The sequence below is a fragment of the Alligator mississippiensis genome, chromosome 5 (assembly GCF_030867095.1).
Source record: "Alligator mississippiensis isolate rAllMis1 chromosome 5, rAllMis1, whole genome shotgun sequence".
Classification (NCBI taxonomy): domain Eukaryota; kingdom Metazoa; phylum Chordata; order Crocodylia; family Alligatoridae; genus Alligator; species Alligator mississippiensis.
In genome coordinates this window covers 134,237,907-134,256,395 of record NC_081828.1, presented here as the reverse complement: position 1 = coordinate 134,256,395, position 18,489 = coordinate 134,237,907, and the positions used below count along the sequence as shown (strand labels likewise).

The 18,489-nt window shown below is 46.4% G+C and overlaps 1 long non-coding RNA gene across 4 annotated transcripts in view; it reads right to left on the bottom strand.

Annotated features, from left to right (window-relative positions):
* LOC132250882 (uncharacterized) overlaps positions 1-17,478 on the bottom strand; it is a 44,437-nt gene extending 26,959 nt beyond the window's left edge. For all 4 annotated transcript variants that reach the window (XR_009462558.1, XR_009462554.1, XR_009462557.1 and 1 more), the window contains exon 1: positions 1,659-17,478. This is a non-coding gene — a long non-coding RNA (uncharacterized LOC132250882). The remainder of the gene's footprint in view (positions 1-1,658) is intronic.
* Positions 17,479-18,489: the final 1,011 nt, after the last annotated feature.

Below are 18,489 nucleotides of genomic sequence, written 5' to 3'. Positions count from 1 at the left end.
TCAGTAGGTAGGGGAATGGGTGTGGGCAGGAGTGCAATGTGGGCTAGGCCCCACGCAGAGTGCTGCTGGGAGCCATGGGCCAGACAATCAATTGGCAGGCCAGACTGGCCCATGGATCATATTCTGGCCACCTCTGATATATGGTTTGAGCCTCTGAGCTTAACCCCCAGTACAAGAACAAAAGCTCTGTGGCACTTGATATCACTGTTCCCTTCCTACCCCACCCTATTCTGCAACCTCTTTGTATCTCTCGTATGTTGCAGATTTCAGCGCACACACATCCACCAGCAGAAATCCTACAATCCCCTTCTCTTGAACTCTGTATTACCAAAAAGCCCAAAAGTAGAGTCAAGGTGTCCAAGCTCTGTATAGCTCAAGGGAATGCGAGATGTGTTTTTATACTATGTTCATAGAAGCTCAATAAAAACAGATTTGGTACAAGCTACAAGAAACAGTGTAGGCAGGGAAAAATGGTGGTTTATGTGGTTCGGGACAGCTGAAGGAGGCCTCAGAATCCACCTTAAATGTCATTGTATGCATTCATGGTGGACAAAAAAAAAATCTTCCCTTTTTCAAACATCCTAATTTTCATTAGGACATAAATACTAGCTAATTGACACTTTCCAGGATCATGGAAAAAAGTGATTCAGTCCAATTCCAAAACCCTCAGGAAGAAAAAATAACAAAGCAAGCACTCAGTCAGAGAAGTTCACATATGGGATATGGAATAGAGGGGAAAGAAAGGATAACTCAATCCAGAATACTGACTACCATTCTGTGTGCCAATCTCACCCTCCCCTCCTCAGTCTCCACAGGTCACATAGGTGAGAAAGTATATTGCACTCTTTGAACAAAAGAGAAAGAACCCACTCGGACCCGCAACAGCCGGAGACCCACCTGCCATGCCAGAACCAGCAATGCTGCGAGAACAAAGAAAGCCACAGGAACCACATTTCATCAGCAACTGTTCAGTCTGGATCAGACTGCCCTGCAGATGCATGGGTATTTCTGGCCCACCGTGGGGACAGAGACTGGGGAGGCAGGCTGGGAGAGGAAGCCCAGACATGGGAACTACAAGGAGCTGGAGGAGAGGCTCCAGAAGATGGGGAGGCTAGCTGTCTGCTAGCCTAGATGCTCAGAGGGGCTCCAGGATGCCAGGAAGTGCTGGCCACTGGCTTTGAGTCTGTGGCAAGGAAGGCAGTCATGCCCAGTAAGGTCCCATTTCTTTTTCCTTTGGGTTTTTTTTTTCCCTTTTGTTTTTGTCAGTGTTTGCTGGAGGGCTGCCTGCTAGGCTGGACCCTGACCCTGGGAACAAGGAGGAGAAGAACTGGTGATGGGGCAAGACAAGGGGAAAGACGTGGGCTGAACACTGTTCTCTTGTCCCCAGGCCCATGTTGCCAGTTAGAGCCCAGGAAAGGCCCGCATCCAGGAGGTGCTCGGACCTGGCTGAGAGATACTGGGCCAGCAATGAAGTGCCCTTGGCTGGGTGCTTACATACCACAGGAGAGACAAGCCCAGCCAGGGTTTTTGTTATTCCTTTGGTCCAGAGCAGACCAGGCCAGTGAGGAGGGGAGAGCCTCCACTGCCCTCTGGGCCCTAGTGTACAGCAGAAAAGACTCTGCCTGTAAGCTGCAGAGCCCAAGCACTGAGAAACTTACCTGAGTTTAAGTTGAATGTCTTGTGTTCTTCTTTAGTTCTGCTTTCATTCACAACACTCCAACAGGGGACGGTTTGAGCTCAGGTGGCTATCATACAGGGGAGATGGGCTCAAGGAGACCACGATCCTACAAGTCCAAAAAAAAAGGAGGTTGCCTGGTCAGATCCAAGGGCGAGACCAACGCTTTAACATCTGGGTGGCACATGGTCAGGGTGTAGGGTAGGTAGGAGCCCCAGAAGAAGGACCAATCCCAGCACACCGAAGGCAGGCTGCCATAGAACTGAATACCTCCCAAGTAAAGTTAGAGATAAGGTGGATCTTTCTGACTATGAGGATGGTCAAGAAATGGAACAGGCTACCTAGAGAAACTATGGAATCTCTTTCTGGAAAATTTTCAAGAGCAGGTTAGACAGATACTTGTCTGGGGAGATTTAGTTGCAGATGACCCTGTCTTGAGAAGGGGGCTGGATAAGATGACTATGCAGTCACTTACAGCCCTACTACCTTTGATCCTGTACTGTAAATTTAACTCTAGCATAACACCAATTATACAGTTTAAGAGGAAACATTTACAGGGACCTGTAATAGACCCACAATTGAAACATTTGGCACCAAAAGAGTTTCAAGAAAACAACAGTGTGCAGGCGGGGTCAGACCCCAGGCCCTTTTTGTCGCTCTGCACGCGGGCTGTGGCCGGCAGCCCGGGCAGGCCGGGTCGGAGAGGGCGGGCGCCGAGCTAGAATTAGGCACAGACACTTAACGGTTGATTTTAAGATTGTTTACTTACACCGAGATGGTCGCGGTGCAGGCTGAGAACTTGCTTGAGTTGCGGTTACAACAGAAAACACGAACACACGTGGAGTTTGCTAGGCTCCACGCAGACAGAACACGAACAATCACATGGAGTTTGCTAGGCTCAACGCAGACAGAACTCCGGATGTCCAGGACAAGCGCGCATAAAACTCGTCGATACGTCTTATAGTAGGCTCCGTTCGAAGACGGGAAGAGGTGGGCGGTGGATCAGGCCGCCAAACTCCTCTGAGCAACACACAGGGTTTCTATTACCCTGCCGCGCACACCCAGAGTCCCCACGAGATGGATGCAGAGTCCTCTTCGGCTTGGGTAGAAACTGCTCAAGCCTCTTATATGGCTAGCAGGCCAATCGCTAGCAGCCACGTGTGAATAATTTAGCACTAGCCAATTGCGGGGCACAAATTTGCATATGACAAGCAGGAACTCCTTTGCACCATGCATTTCTGTGTTGCAAAGGAAATGCACCCTGCAAAGACCGCTGCAAAGTGGCGGGAACACTCCTTTGCACGCGGGTTCTCTGCGCAGCAGAACTCCTCCGTGCAATGAAGCTGTAAACCCACGGGGATAATTCGAGTGCCGAAGCACACACAAAAAATCAGACCTTTGGGTCATGACAAACAGCAGAAAATAAAATGATTGCAGATTATGGCCCTTTGGAGCCCTAAAAGAGGTCCTGATAAGACAGGCTTTCCAGCGAATGTATCAAAAGAATGATGCACAAATATGCTGCCAGTGTCAAATTAGGTCTCTTCAGATGCATAGGAAGGGGAAGGTGGAAAAGAGCCAAGTTAAAAAGCAAAATAAAAAATTGGTATGGTGCCGTCTACCCATGTCACAGCCTGTCTGTAAGTTGGTGACCTATAAAGTGCCAGAGATCAGGTGTGCTAAAAGAAGCAAGAGATAGAGAAATGAAAATGCGGCAGGCCATTATTTCATTTTATGGGGAAGTGACAGTTTCTGATGCACACTAAATATGGATGCGTTTTCCCTACAAAGTTATGATGTTACTTCATAACCCAGTTATTAAGATTCGTACCAACACTGAAGGATGGAGACCTTAACACAAACGCTTCACTGCTTATTACAGAGTGCACTTCAGGTACATTATGTTTATGGTATACATAATAAATAATTCAGAGCCTAAGCAGATGTTTGTCTTTAGTACAGGAAATACTATGCATCTGATTGATGTAATTAAGTACCAAGGGCCTTAAACATCCAGGTAGAGAGTAGCTGTTTCAGAGTAAAATGTCTTAATCAGTATCTGAAGCGCAGAGCTTAGGAAGTATGGGTATCAGTGGAAGTAGTGACTGCATGTAAAAAAAAGAAAACTGCAGTGATGCAGCAGTACAAGCACAGACATGCGCTAGATTTCAAAATGCCCACATGATCCATCAATAAATGCAATAGTGGAGAAAGAAAAATATATGTTGAACACACATAGCATGAACATTTTTTTTTAAACCAAACACGTCATCACAAAAGATAAATCATCCTGTATCTCTGGTGAAGGATATTCTAGTAAAAAGACTCTATACCAAAACATAGTAATTTACATATTTGTACCCTCCAAAAATACAACATCCACACTAGACTCACAGACTAATGCAGACATGTACTGTATTAAATGGGGTTGGACATGGAGCTTGACAGTTTTCTAAAAGACACCAGATATCTTTCAGCTAAGCTTTTCAAAAATAATAATTCCCATTTTTATTAGATCTAACACTAATGCAATGCATGTCTGTTTGTGCTTTTAAAAGAATGATGCCCTCTAGTTGCCATTATGTGTTTAAACAGCTCAAGTAGGCCTGATCATAACACTTTTTCATAGCTGCTAGGGATAGTTGTTCCTTTCTAACATTCTAGTACGTGAAGATTTTTCACCATGAAAAAATAATAGGAAAAGATATTCAGGCCATACTTAGGAGACTACACCTTTAAACTGAAAAGGCTGTTGAGGATCAGTGGTACAAGAAAGCTGTTCCAGACTACAGGCTGTATTTTGCCACAGTGAACCCTTTAACAAAGGTCTGCAACCCGTCGGGACAACTACCAAAGCCACGCTTGGGGGTCAGGCCTGCTCCAACAATAAAACACAGCCCAAACAGCCCAATTCGTTAACACAAACACTTCAACTAGTTTAGGCACCCGAGTAACTGCCAACAAGGCTCCAAGTGGGAGACCCTGAGCAGCTGAACCACTAAGTCTAGATTGGAGACTAACATTCCTCAAACCTAATTGTGAAACCCCCAGATGCATTAAATGCCATTAGAGCAGAAGGGAGTCTCTCTCCGAAAACCCTGTTCCCCAAACCCTTCACCAAGACATGGAGAAGCACCAACCTGCATTGCCATTGTCCTCAAGACCTCTAACTTATCTGACCTTACCTTTGCTTGAACACCCAAGCAGCCCCTAATGGAGCAAAAAGCTCCTAGGCTGCCCAAGATTCTGCTGACACAGGCTGATCCCAGCCACACAGCTCAAACAACAAGATTGCACTTAACCAAACTAGGGATGCTTTCTGAAGCCTAAAGACCACACAAACCATTTAAAACACTCCCCCAAAACTCTTAAGGTGCATCTAGTAAACACTGGGCACAAGCACCCCTAAGCCAAGACCCCAGCCTGTACCAACATAATGACACTCTGCACAACTACCACATCATAGGAGGTACCCACCAAGCTTTGCCCCATCTTCAAGCCACACTATAAGGCCAAACAAATCAGAATTATCCCCAACCTGACTAAGCCTGAACTGAAGCAAAGCAGGCCTACATACCTCAACCCTGTGACAACTTATGCAACCCATACCTGTCCCCAGCCAAGTCAGCCCCTCCCCCAGATGCAAGATTAAGTCAAGTTCATTGAGCCCACCTGAAAAATCAGGCCAAACCATAGCCAGAGCACCCAATCAATGAGGATCCAGGCCATACCCAAGCAAGAAAGAGACCACTACCCATCCCAATCTTCAGGTCTTAGCTAAGAGAATTAGCACCCCCAACCTCCAACCCAATTCTGCAAGTCCCCAGGCTGCACACACAACCAGCCTTCCACCCAACAAGCAAGGGCAGCCTAACCAGACATAGAAGCTGCTCCCAGCCAAGGAGAACCCCCAAGGGTTCCCCTAATAACTGAAGCAGGCTCCACCCTTGACATCCCAAAAATCAAGATTGTACCCAACTAAGTCAAACCTCCTCTCTAGAGCTCAGAAGCTAAACCTCCCTCAGTTACCCATCACCAAACAGACACCTGTCCCTGACAGAGATGTGAGTTTTCCAGAAAACTGAGTTGGAAAAGATTTCCAGAAAATTTTCCAGTGTCCCAAGTAGAGCATGATTGATTTAGCGTGTTTATTTGACTTGCATGTAGTAAACAAAACTAAAAAATATCCCCATGTTTTATGTCCCAATAGCCATAAGTATTTGAATTGAAATATTTGATATGGGGAAAAAAATTAAATACAGCACACTTAATTTGGTTTAAATGTTATATTCAAGCAAATTCAAAGTTTGTGGAAACAAATTATTTTTATTAGAGCATTTGTAAAAATGTAAAAACAATGCACAATAGCATGTACTTCCCCTTAAATTTAAACAAACAGTGTAAGAAAAAAACCAAAAAGGTACTGAAAACTGGTGACACTAATTTTAGGTACACCCAAAGAACTGTGCATGAGATGTCGTGTTTTGTTTTTGATTTGGTGTGCACAGCCAATTATGGGAATTCATAACTTGATTTTTGGTTTGTATTATTATGTGAGTGTATTTACCCTCCTGTTTATAAACCAATAAAACATATGTACTCTCTCACATACTTCCTAGGGATAATCACTTGAAAAACATCAAATTACAACTTTGAAACTGCCAGGCTTGCCTAATATTGTATTGGCATCCATTCATTGTTACTAATTAATTTTATGAAACAATAAATTTTTAGACATGGAAAGTTTCCCACAGAAAAATAAAAGCAATGGAAAATTTTTTGGAAAAGTTTCCATTTTGGAATTTTCTGTGGAAAATTTTCCACCCCACATCTCTGGTCCCTAAACACCCAGGATGCAACAAGCAACCCAGCACTTGGTCTGTCACATTTGATAGTCACCCCAAACATACATCATCCTACCCCCATAACTGCAGCCATTGAAACCAACCACCGAACAATCACACTGGCCTGCAACCAAAGAAGCCCAAGGCTACCCGCTTTTAAAGCTTCCCAACTATAATGCCATCAAAACCTCCACTCTTTAGGTCAGCTTCATGAATTTCCCTAAACTTTTATCAAATGCAGTCTCTTAAAAAACCCATACTAAGCCCAAAGGCACAAAAGGGAGCAGAGGGGAAAAAGAAGAGTCCAGGACTAGAATCCAAGACAGGAAATGAGGCAAGACTATGGAGTCAAGAAGGTGAAGTGTGGCAGGAAAAGCAGAGGGGTGGAGAGGGGACCAGGAAAGATAGAAAAAAGGATTCATGAGCCAGGACTGATAGATAATGCCCCCAGAGAAGACCAAAGCAAGAGTAGGTGACAGCAGACCTGGGGCAGAGATTGGATAAAAGCAGGGAGGAACAGACAGAACATGACAAGGGTCAGGCCAGGCCCAAGATACCAGCAAGGGAAATGGGGAGAAGAGGAAAAAGCAGAAAAAGGCAGGGGTGAAAAACTGAGGGGAAAGAAGGCAGAAGGACACAAACACCAGAAGGAGAGTGAGAAACACCTGGGGGGGGGGGGAGGGATTATGGGAATGGGAGCTGCAAATAAAGCAAGAAATGAAGAGAGAAGGAAGGAAGAGACTGACAGCCCAGAAAGTAGGGATGGACAGACAAAGAGGCAGTATGAAACAGGACAGGGAAGCAGGGATACTGTGGGCTTGGTTGAAGGTGGCTGGGGCTGCCTGAGCTGGCTGAAGTAGAGGCAGTCCTCGGACATAAGACAGTTTTCAGGAACCAATTGTGTTACAAGTCGAAACGTTGCAACTCAGAACCAATTTTCTCATAAGAAACAATGTTATAAATAGTGAATTGGTTCTTGAACCAAGGCCCAATACCCTATTTTCACTAAAAATACCCCAGAATTTTGTACTCAATCTATTATAGATGAGTAATATAGCTACATTCATGTATTTAGATTGTAACTAGCAATCCTATTGATTTGGAAGGACTTCTTTGAGGTGACTTTGCTGGACTTTTTGAAGGGCTCTTGGCTGGAGTCTTCTCAGGAGTCTTGGCTGCAGGTTTTTCTGGAGTCTTGTCTGCTTTCTTAAAGAAAGTGTCCAAGGAAGTTTGGATAGACGTTCTCCAGGCAGATGGGTGGCGTGGTGTCATGTCAGATCAAGCATTGTAAAGTCAAAACTGACATCAAAGTTGAAATAGGGTGTCAATCTATAAACGTTGCAAGTCGAGGACTCCCTGTACTAGCACAGAAGACCAGGGAAGGTCTGAGGCTGTGTTCATGGCTAAGGCTGGAAGGGCTTACACAAGCCAAGTTAAGGACACAGGTAGGTCAGGCTCTTGAGGACAGGGGTAGGCCAGGTGGATGCTTATGTCTCACAGTTAAAGGAGCTGTGTCTGAAACAGTTATTGCCACCAATGTGCTCAAGGGCCCTGCCTACCTCAGCCCTTCACTTAGCTGTTGAAGCTCTGCCCTCACCAGCCAACTCAGCCCCACGCCTTCTCCACTCTCCATCACTAACACTTCAGCTAGCTCAGGAAGCTCCAGCAGCCTCAGGAACAGCCATGAACAGAAGGCTACTATCAGCTTTGATGGAGAGGACAGATCAAGACTGGAAGAAAAGGAAGACAAAGGAACAGTGGACTTAGAAAAAGAGATGCAGTGGTGGTGATATTCAAAAGAATGACAGACCAGGAGGGGAAATGCAACAGGAGAAGGGGATGCCAGAGAGCAGGGACATGAGGCAAAAGGGGACTCTGCCAAGTGGAGGATGGAAACAGGACTGAGGCACCAGGACTGCAAGTGAGGTGGGAACAGGAACAAACGAACAGTGGTACGACACATCAGAAGCAAGCAAACAAAGAAGGTCTGGGGGACAAAAAGCAGGATGAAAAAACTGGGCCAGGAAAACCATCTGTGGTGAATCAAACAACCAGTAGGATGGATGGCACAAAGCAGGAGAAGGGGGCAACTAGGGAAAAAGAACAAAGGAACCACAAGGAGAGCTCTGCAGACCAGGGGTCAACAGACCAAAAAAAGGAAACTAGGTAGGTCCATGGGACAACACAATAGAGCAAGAAAGGCTGGAGAAAGGCAACAGAGGACAAGGGAAGAAGAGATCAGGAAGGAAAGCAGGGCAAGACAAGACATGACATGACAAGGCCATACCATAGATGCTTCCCACCCCTGCCCAAATCTGAACACCAAATACAACCAAGCCAGGTCATCACACTATCTGCACCCAAACAATCAAGGCATTCAACCCTTCCTCCAACCACCCCAGGTCTTATTATCCCACCTGAGTATCTGGCAGGACCCTCCTCCTCCCCCCCCCCCCCAAAAAAAACGAAACAAAACCAAAAACAAACAAACTACTCACCTCCTTGAAGATTAAGGCTGCACCCAACCAAGTGAGCCCCCCCACAAACCAAGTCCTTAGGTCACAAGCAACTGAACTGCTACCCCTATCCCCCAGCCTCTCCACTGCACCTTTTCCAAGTCTTCAGACTACAGATAAGTAAGTCTTATTACCAGCCTCAAGCCCAGTCCCAGGCTGCACCCAACCTATCAATCCCCCTCTCCAATCTGAGCCCCCAAAACCAGTCAATCCACCTAGAACCCACACTCTCAACCCAAGCTAACCACACAGACAGGCAAAAGGAGCCAGGGCTCTTCTCTCAAGCCACAAAGCTCACAGCACTGGAGTTACAACCTGGAGTACATAGGTTGCACCCTGTCTTGTCAACCCTCTCCCCAACTACAGCCTAACCAAAAAAGAACTCCCCAAAATATTACACAGGATACAGCCATCTTGAGCACCCACCACCCCAATGAAAACTCTTAACTCTGACCCCGATACTAGGGATCCCAGAGTCTAGCCAGTCTCCCCCTCCAAGGATCCAGTTAAATCAAAGAATCAGCCTCACTTCTCTTTACCTTGGGATGTTAAGGGCTTGTTCAGATTCTTTTGTCCCTTGCTTGAGGAGCCAGGGGCTTCTCCAGCCTCTCTTCTGCCCGTGCTGATCTCTCAAGTTCTCTTACAGCATCTCTTTCTCTGCTCCAATTTTCTCCTGGCTCTCTTGTCTCTCCACCTATGTACCTTAATAGCTTCTCCTAGCTCTCTTGCCCCCACCTCAGTCTCTCAGCAGCTTCTCCTGGCTCTCTTGCCTCTCCACCTTGGTGTCTCAAGGTCTTCTCTTGGCTCTCACTGGTCCCCCTTGGCTGGCAAGGTGCCTCTCCAGCCTCTTCTCTTTTCCCCTTTGCTCTCACAGCAACTTCTCCTGGCACTTGTCCTCATCTTGGTCTTTCAGCAGCTCCTCCTGGCTCTCCTCTCTTCCCACCTTTGTTTCCCAGCAACTTCTCCTAGCTCTCAAGCCCCATACCACAGCTAACTGACTAAGACTTCCACTCCTGAAGCCACCTGACACTACCCCCAAGGCTGCAGTCATGCACCAACCCAAAAAACAGGGTTTCTAACAACTCAAATAAGACAAGCTTCTCCCCACAAATTTTGACACAGGACTACATCCAGCCATCCTCACCTAAGGCTACATTTCACCAAGCAACCAAACCAATTGACATTCTGAAGGCAAGTACTTGGACTGCCTTCAACAACATAGAACCTCCCACCTCTTTCAAGCCATCCCAGCCTACAGCCAACCAAACTAGGGCTGCATTTATGCTCCCAAACCCACACCACCATCATTCAATTGCCACCAACTGTGCCAAGACACCCCTTCTACCTGAACCCCCAACCAAACCCAAGTTAATGGCACTCCCCCAACTCCCAGAAGGAATCCAACCAAACCAGGACTCCGTCACCTGTACACTCAGGCTACATGAACAAAACCACACTTTGTCCCTCCTGGTGAAAACTTGCAGGATGCACCCAAACAAGCTTTGCCTCCGTCTCTATGCCACAACAGAACACCAAACTTGAAATGGTGTTAGCCCCCAAACCTGCCCCAAAGCAAACTGGATCTCCACCCCTTAATACTGTGGCCACAGTATAATAGTTCTGGCCTTGCCCAAACCAGGTCAGCCACTGCCCACCACAGCCCTTGAGGTAGCACCAAACTAAACAAGGACCATGGCTGCCACCAGGGGTATGAACAGCAATAGGTAACATTATTTTAATCTAAATAAGAAATGATAATTAGACATTTTCCCTAAGAAGTGTTTGGTCAAGCTGACTATACACAGTTTAAACTAACAGTGCAATGCCAGTTATACAGTTTAAAAGAGAGAACAAGTACTAGGGAACTTGTGAGAGCAAGTACTACAGACACTTTTGCTAGGCAGTTATATGTGGGGCAAAGAAGTTTACAGGGAAATAATAGTTACTGACTGTAACCCTTCAGATGGCCTACCCAAAGAAAGGCTTATCACAGGAACTAGCTATCAAGTGAAAGATGAGCAAGGATGCTGGCAATGCTAAATTAGGGTTCTTCAGACACACATGACAGACAGGTAGAAAACAACTGAGCCAAGTTAAAAATCAGAAGTCACATGGGTAGACAGTACTTTACCACAGCCTGTCAATCAACTAGTGAAATATAAGCTACTGCCAAACATAAGTTATGCCAAATGAAGCAAATGAGAGAAAGTTATAAATCAGCACAGTGACAGGTTTTGAGGCATCCTGGGTAGGCATGCCTTCTCCCCGCAAAGTAATGATTTGATGAATAAGCAGAACAACACTGAAGGAGACAAATCTTAACACACATCACTGCTCTAATTGCAGAGCATGTCTCAGATATATGATTATGTTTACAGTATATATTTAATAAATAATTCAAATCCTTAAGTAGATGTTTATGGCATTCAGTAAAGGAAAGGCTAGATACCAGATTCACCCAAAGAAGTAGCAGGGGCCTTAACCATCCAGTTAGAAAGCAATTACTTCATAGTAAAATGTACCATATTCACTGAGACACACAGCTTAGGGAGCATGGGTATAATCAGGTAAGTATTTTCTGGAAACAAAAGAAAACTGCAGTGATGCACCAATACATGTACAGGCATGCTTCTCTGGCCTACCATCAAGGATATGGCAAGAAAAGACGCTATACCAAGACATAACAGTTGACATATTTGTCATGTAGTATCCTCCCTACGACCATATTTCTGCTAGGGTAACAGAAAAAAAAAAATGTACTGTGAATAATCAACATTGGATAGAGTCTGGCAGTTTTCTGCAATTGACAGAAATCTTTCAACTAAGTTTTTTAAATAAAAAATAATAATAACCATCACCATTTTCTTATCAGTTCTAAAACCAATGCAACCCCTGTCTGTCTCTCTTTCCACAGTGAATGCTGTCCTCTAGTGGCCGCCATGTCGTATAACTACTTGTATAATTTAATTTTCAGGCCAATTCCCTTTCATAGCTGCTGGAGACAACCATTCCATTTTAACCTTCTATGAATTAAGATTTTTCACAAGGAAAAGAAATGAAGGAAGAGATATTCAGGCCATAGTTAGGTGACTACACATGTAACTGAAGAAGGTGCAGCAGAGCAGCCAAGAGGGACAGCAAACCCAAAGCAGAAGAGGGGCAGGACTAGAGGAGAAGGGAACAGAAAGTGACTGGAGGTAGGATCAGGGTAGGGTGGGAAAGGTCAGTTAAGACAGGGGCACTTCAGAAAAAGGGGGGAAAAGCAGCAAGACTAAGATTGGAGAGTTCTTGGGATCAAAAAAGGGAGCATGTATCAAGTCTAGGGGACAATGCAACTGGATTTAATCAACTAGGGAAAGAAACTCAACCCCAGGCCCTATGTTCCGTCTGCTACCAACCCAAACAAGCTACACTACTGCTCCCAACCCTAACATTAGGGACCCCAGCACCCAGCCACCCCTACCCTACACTAGCTTACGCTCCTTCCAACACTCAAGCCAGGCCTCACCAGGCTGAAGCCTTCAACTGCAACCTAACCAAGCCAGGTCCTGGAATACAACCACGTTGCATTCAGTAGGACAGAGCCCTTTACGTGTCCCAGGATCACCCAATACCCCACCAAAGCCAGATTTTATAATGCAGCAAAAACCAAGCCAGACCATCCTCTCCCTGAAGGCCCAGGCTGTACCTAATCAAGCAAGGGCACCCCATCCATCCCAAACCCCAACCTACAGCCAGACAACTTCTCATCCCTTTTCAAGTCCCCAATCTGCAGGCAACTCACCCACCCAACCTCCTGGCCACTTCCAGCCAGCACAGCTCCCTCCCTCTGCATAATCTGAGTCAAGCAGCACTCAAGACGGTCAGAACCCCCTAAGCCCCTACATTGCTTCTGACCCAGGCAGGCCACACTGTCACAGGCCAAACAAAGCTGCACCCAAACAAGCTAGGGTTCCTCTCTCAAGCCCCAAATCCCACCCTCCTCTGATTTCAGCACCCCCTAGTCTACTGACTAATCCTTCCACTGGAATACCCACTATCCACCCAATCTGACAAGCTCTCTCAACCCCCTCCAAAGCTCCTGTCATACAAGTCAAATGCCACTTGATCTTCAACTTTCCAACCTCCCTAACCAACCAAGACACCTCCCACCAGCCATGACACCAGAGGCACCAGACATCCCAGGTTAAACTCAATCATGCTACCAAATAGATCCTTACTTCCTGAACCTGTAGCCTCCCATGCCACCACACCACACCTGTCACCCTCCATATACACCCAACTAATCTTTGCCCCCTTCTCTGTCATAGCACTAAGATGAACACAAACCAGAGCTCCCCTGCAAACTAGGCAAAGTTTGAGGCTACAGCAAAACAAAGCCAGGGCTCCAATAGACCTACAAACCAAACTGCATCTCTTGTACTAACTGACCAGCAGGCCAGACACAAGCCAAAGGAGGACCTGGACTACACCCAGAAGTGTGAGCCTTTGACCCATTCCAAGGCCCCAGACCTCTTCCTGCAGACATGGACCCCACCGTATCTCCACCCTGCAGACTTCAGGGAAGTCAACCAACATACCTACCTCATACCCTAAGTTAGGAGGACACCCCAATCTGAGCTCCCAATTAAGCTAGGGCTGTTCCCATGTCTCTAGTCTGCTCCTAAACTTGACTAGTCCCACTACCCAAACATCAAGATACAACCCAATTAAAATCAGAGCTCTTCTCCATAGCTCAGAAGCTGCCAGACCTGCTATTAGCCACACCAAACTAAACCACCTCTCCCTGAATACCCAGGATATACCCAGCTCTCATTCTGTCCAATCCCTTCATCATTCCATCCACATCAGGCTTCATGCCCCACCTCTCAGGCTCTCATCCCCTGGACTACAACCAAAGCCTACATTCCTCCCCAATCCAAACCTCCAGGCTACATTCAAACAAGTCAATGCCACTAAAACTTTCCATCCTGTAGGCCATTTAACTAGATTCTCAAAACATTTTACAACATGAAGACTTTGCCTATCAGCAGGCTATACCCAAAGGGACAGGAAAGAATTGGGGAAGAAGAACAGACTAACACCAACATCAACAAAAGACCAGTATTCAAAACACCAAGACAGGACATGGAGCAGGATTAGGGGGTGAGATTTAAGGGGTGGAGGTAGCTGAAATAGGACGGAGGGGACCCACAGGGACTAGGAAATAGAGGAAGAGAGGACATTAGGCAAGACTGACAGATAAAGCACCAAGAAGGGCCCTAAAACAGGACTAGGGGGTGACAGACCATGGGACTACAGATTAACAAGGGTCAGAGTAGGCAAAAACACCAAGGGACAAAGGGCAAGAGAGGACATCAGGCACAGAAAGGAAGTGCAACAAAGGGAGAAAAACCAGGAGGGAAAAGGAGAAAGACGCAATGAGTAGTAGAACAGCATACACAGTGCCTGATAGACCATAGGGGAAACTATAGACAAAACAAGCAAGTGAGGGAGAAAGAGGAAGAGACCAGGATGTTACATCTCAGCTGTGTGTTCTTGGGAACCCTGGCACAGGATGCAGTCTTTCTGACTCAACCCCCCCCCCCCCCCTTCCTCTACATAAATGAAACTGATTAAGATGCAGTGAGAGACACACCTAAGACCTTCCAGATAAGGGTGACGAGAGTGAAACAACTGCCCTAGGTCTCATTTGCATCCAAGATGGAACCAGATGACCATTCATTTACATGAGAGATGGAGAACAGAAAGCCTGAAGCAGAAACTGCAGTGAATTCTGGGACCAGAGAAGCAGGGGAGCACTGCATGATGGGGAATCTGTGCTCCAAATGTTAATCAACCCATGTTCACACACACCCAGCTCAGCATTTATCAGACCAGTTCTAATCTGGATTTACTAAGGACTTTCCCCCCCCAGACACACACACACACCTCTAAGTTTAATAGGCATCTCGGGCCGTACATTCCCCGGTCCCACTATGGGAGGCCTATTTAAACTTGATTAACTAAAACTCGGTTGCTGGGTTAGGGAATGCTGAGGCAAGAGACCGAGTCAGAGGGGGTATGGGCAACATTTGAACAATGGTTAAGGGTTCATCACAGCGTCCAGCCCGTTGGAGCCCTAATCACAGGTGTTGTCATACTTTTCCCGAGACGACTGATGGGAGTCCTCTCCACAAAAGGTTATGAGCACCCCAATAATTATCTTAAGTCTGTTAAAAGAATATAGTAAGATCTGGAAAAGTCATGCTAAGCTGAGGCTTGTGCACAAGTAAAAATCCAAAATCCTGATGCTGCAAGCTATCTATTGTTTCTGAAGAAACCATGAGATATCCCATCAGTATATCTGCCATCCATAGGAATCTCAAGCTGGCTCCCAAGTATTTGGTTACTCTCTAATCTTAAGTGTTTCCTGATTATCAATCAGTTTCTTGAGATGGTCCAAACCAGATAACCCCTTGTCAATAAAAAAGACAATGATTTACACAATTAAGGATGCTTCGAAGCAGCTGAACTGAGGGTATAAAAATCTGTAAAAAGTGTATGCGCTTCAAGAAGAAGAAAGAAGAAGAAAACTCCTGTGCTGACACCATCCCCTGTCATTCTTGGGATGCTGGAAGAACAGATCATCTCCCTTCAAGGACTGTGCCTGTCAGCTTTGCAGCCTGAGTACCTTGGACTGGTGAGATCCCAGCTCTCTCTCTCTTTTCTCTCCAGGCATAAACTTCTGAACCTGAACTGTATCAGTTAAGCTTGAGCTAAGTTTCCCCAAATACTTAGTGAAACCAGGGTAGTATTGTAATTGTTTGTGTTTGTTTTTCTTTTGCATGTCTATTATTATTAGTACCATTATATATTTCATATGCTTAGCAATAAATAACTTTTATAGTCAAACTGGTAGTAATTGGGTATATTTTTCCTTCTCTGCTTATTTTTCCTCCCGTGCTCTGCAGCAACACTTCTTTTACCTAAGCTAAAGATCCCTGTGAAGCCCAAAAATACTGCAGGGTCTGCTCATCAAGAGGCCAAAGATTGGGACGTGCTGAGTTTGAAACACATAAAGGGATCAGCTTGTACAGGCTGATTGTCCCAGTTTGACTCAGACGTGCCCTTATGAACTGAATGCTGGCCCATGAGGGTGTCAGCTGGACACCCAGCCGGATTCAGAGGGATTCTGTTCACCTGTGTGCTTGTGTGTGACTGCAGTTTATTATTGCTCTGATGAACTGATTCTTGGCATATGAGGGTGTCAGCCTGTCCATGCTGATCAACCCAGCCAGGTCAGGAGTGTCATGTTAATCTGTGTGTGTTTGTGCATGTATGACTGATTTGGTGACTGGAGGAACCCAGCCCCATTGAGATTGAGTCCTGCAAGATAGCTCCATTGGGGGTGAGGGCTTGCAGAAGGGAGAGATACATCTCCGTACAGTAACACAAGCAGCACATTGACAGAATCACCAAGACCCTAGAAACTATCCCTAATAAATGAGCACACCCCAAAGTAATGGGCAAATCTGGTAACAAGGAACCCACACAGTAGGGGTCAATACATAAAGAGGCAGCATGAAACAGGATGGGGCATGGGAAACACTGTGGACTGTCTGCAAGGCAGCTGCCATAGGTGCCTAAACATGAGTGTTAAAGAAAGGAGACATTTCAGACTCTGTAGATGGCTGGGGTTGGAAGGGATCCCCCAGCTGAGTTAAGGCCACAGGTAGGCCAGGTGGATGCTTATGTCCCACAGCTACATGGTGAGCGTTTAGAAGGGGGTATCACTGCTACTGTGATCAAAAAACTTGTCTGCCTAAGCTCCCAACTAAGTTGGAGCCCAGTGCCCCACAACCAACACCCCATCCCAAAACCCTCCCCATTCTTTTACACCAATACTTAAGCTAGTCCAGGCATCTCAGGCATAGCCACACACAGGAGACCCCTAGCAGCCTGACCACAATGCCTGGCTGCAAGGGCATAATAGACCAGAGCTGGAAAAACAAACAGAGGACAAAGGAACAACTTGGGAACTAACAAGGAGATGCAGGGCAGGGAAATGGGGGGTCTAGGGGACAACACAACTGTATTCCAGCAACTAATGAAGGGACCTCAACAAATACACCTGGCCCCCAACTGCATGTCTTATGTTCCTGTTTACTCTCAACCCAATTAAGTCACACTTTGGCCCCCCAACCCCAACAGTAGAGAACCCCAGTCTATAGTCACCCCTCTCCCACAATAACTTACACTCCACACACCCAATCTACCTCTGTGACCCTTTCCCCTGCAAGGATGAAGACTTGAACTGCACCTTACCAAGCCAGACCCCACACCACACTTAGCAAGGTAAAACCCTTCACCTGTTCCAGGATGACTCAACCATCCCCACAATGTCAGGTACCTTCACCCACCAAAAACCAGACCAAACCCAGGCCTGAGAGCCCGGCCTGTACACAAGCAAGCAAACCCACCCACCCCAAGCCCAAAAGGCACAGCCTAATGGCCAAACCTTTCATCACTACCCAAATCACCCAGGCTGCAAGTACCACAGCCACAGGCCCAATCTCCCACCCAATTTGCAGTCTTCATGCAACCACAACAGTGCCTGTCCTGCCACAATCTGAGCCCCCAAGCAGCATCCAGTGCAGGTCCCAATACTGCTTCTGACCCAGACAAACCACAGTCCAATTGAAAAAAAAATGGATCCAAACAAGATAGGGTTCTTCTCTCAAGCCCCAAATCTCCATCCCCCAAATCACCTTCTCCTAGTCTACTGACTAACCCCTCTGGTAGGGTACCAACCAGATCCCCTCTCTCCCCGAGAAAGTCACAAACGCACTCAGCCACCACACTACCTCACAAGGGTATCATCATCCAAGGCAAATGCCATCTAACCCTCTAGTCTCCTACCAGCTAAGCAACCAAAACCTCGTTCCTCAACCATGGCACTACAGGCCCCAGATCCACCCCCAATCATGCAAACAGATACATCCCTACTTCCTGAATCAGCCAACCACACCCAACAAGGTGACCTTCCAACTCAGCCAGTTTTCACCCAGCCACCCAAAACCTGTTACCTGTCTGCAAGGCCAATGAGGCTTCCAAACTTCTCTGGCCCTCATTGTCCAACATCCCAGGCTCAAGGCAACCAAAATAGGGGCTGTCATTCTGTACCAAACCATGACAGAACAAACTAGATAGCAGCCAATAAGGACAGACAACCACCATCCAATTGCTACCAACCCAGCCAGCACACCCCTTGCTACCAGAACAAAACCAATTTCCAACTCCCAACCATGTCAGGGGGCAAATGCCCCCAAGCTCAACCCCCAGCACAAGCAAATAATCTAGGGCTCTATGTGCCATTATTCCCTTCACCTTCCTCTCCCTCTCCTGACACACCCAGCCAAATGTTGTCCCCTCCCCACGCCACAGCACTAAGCTGAACAGAAAGTGGAGTTTC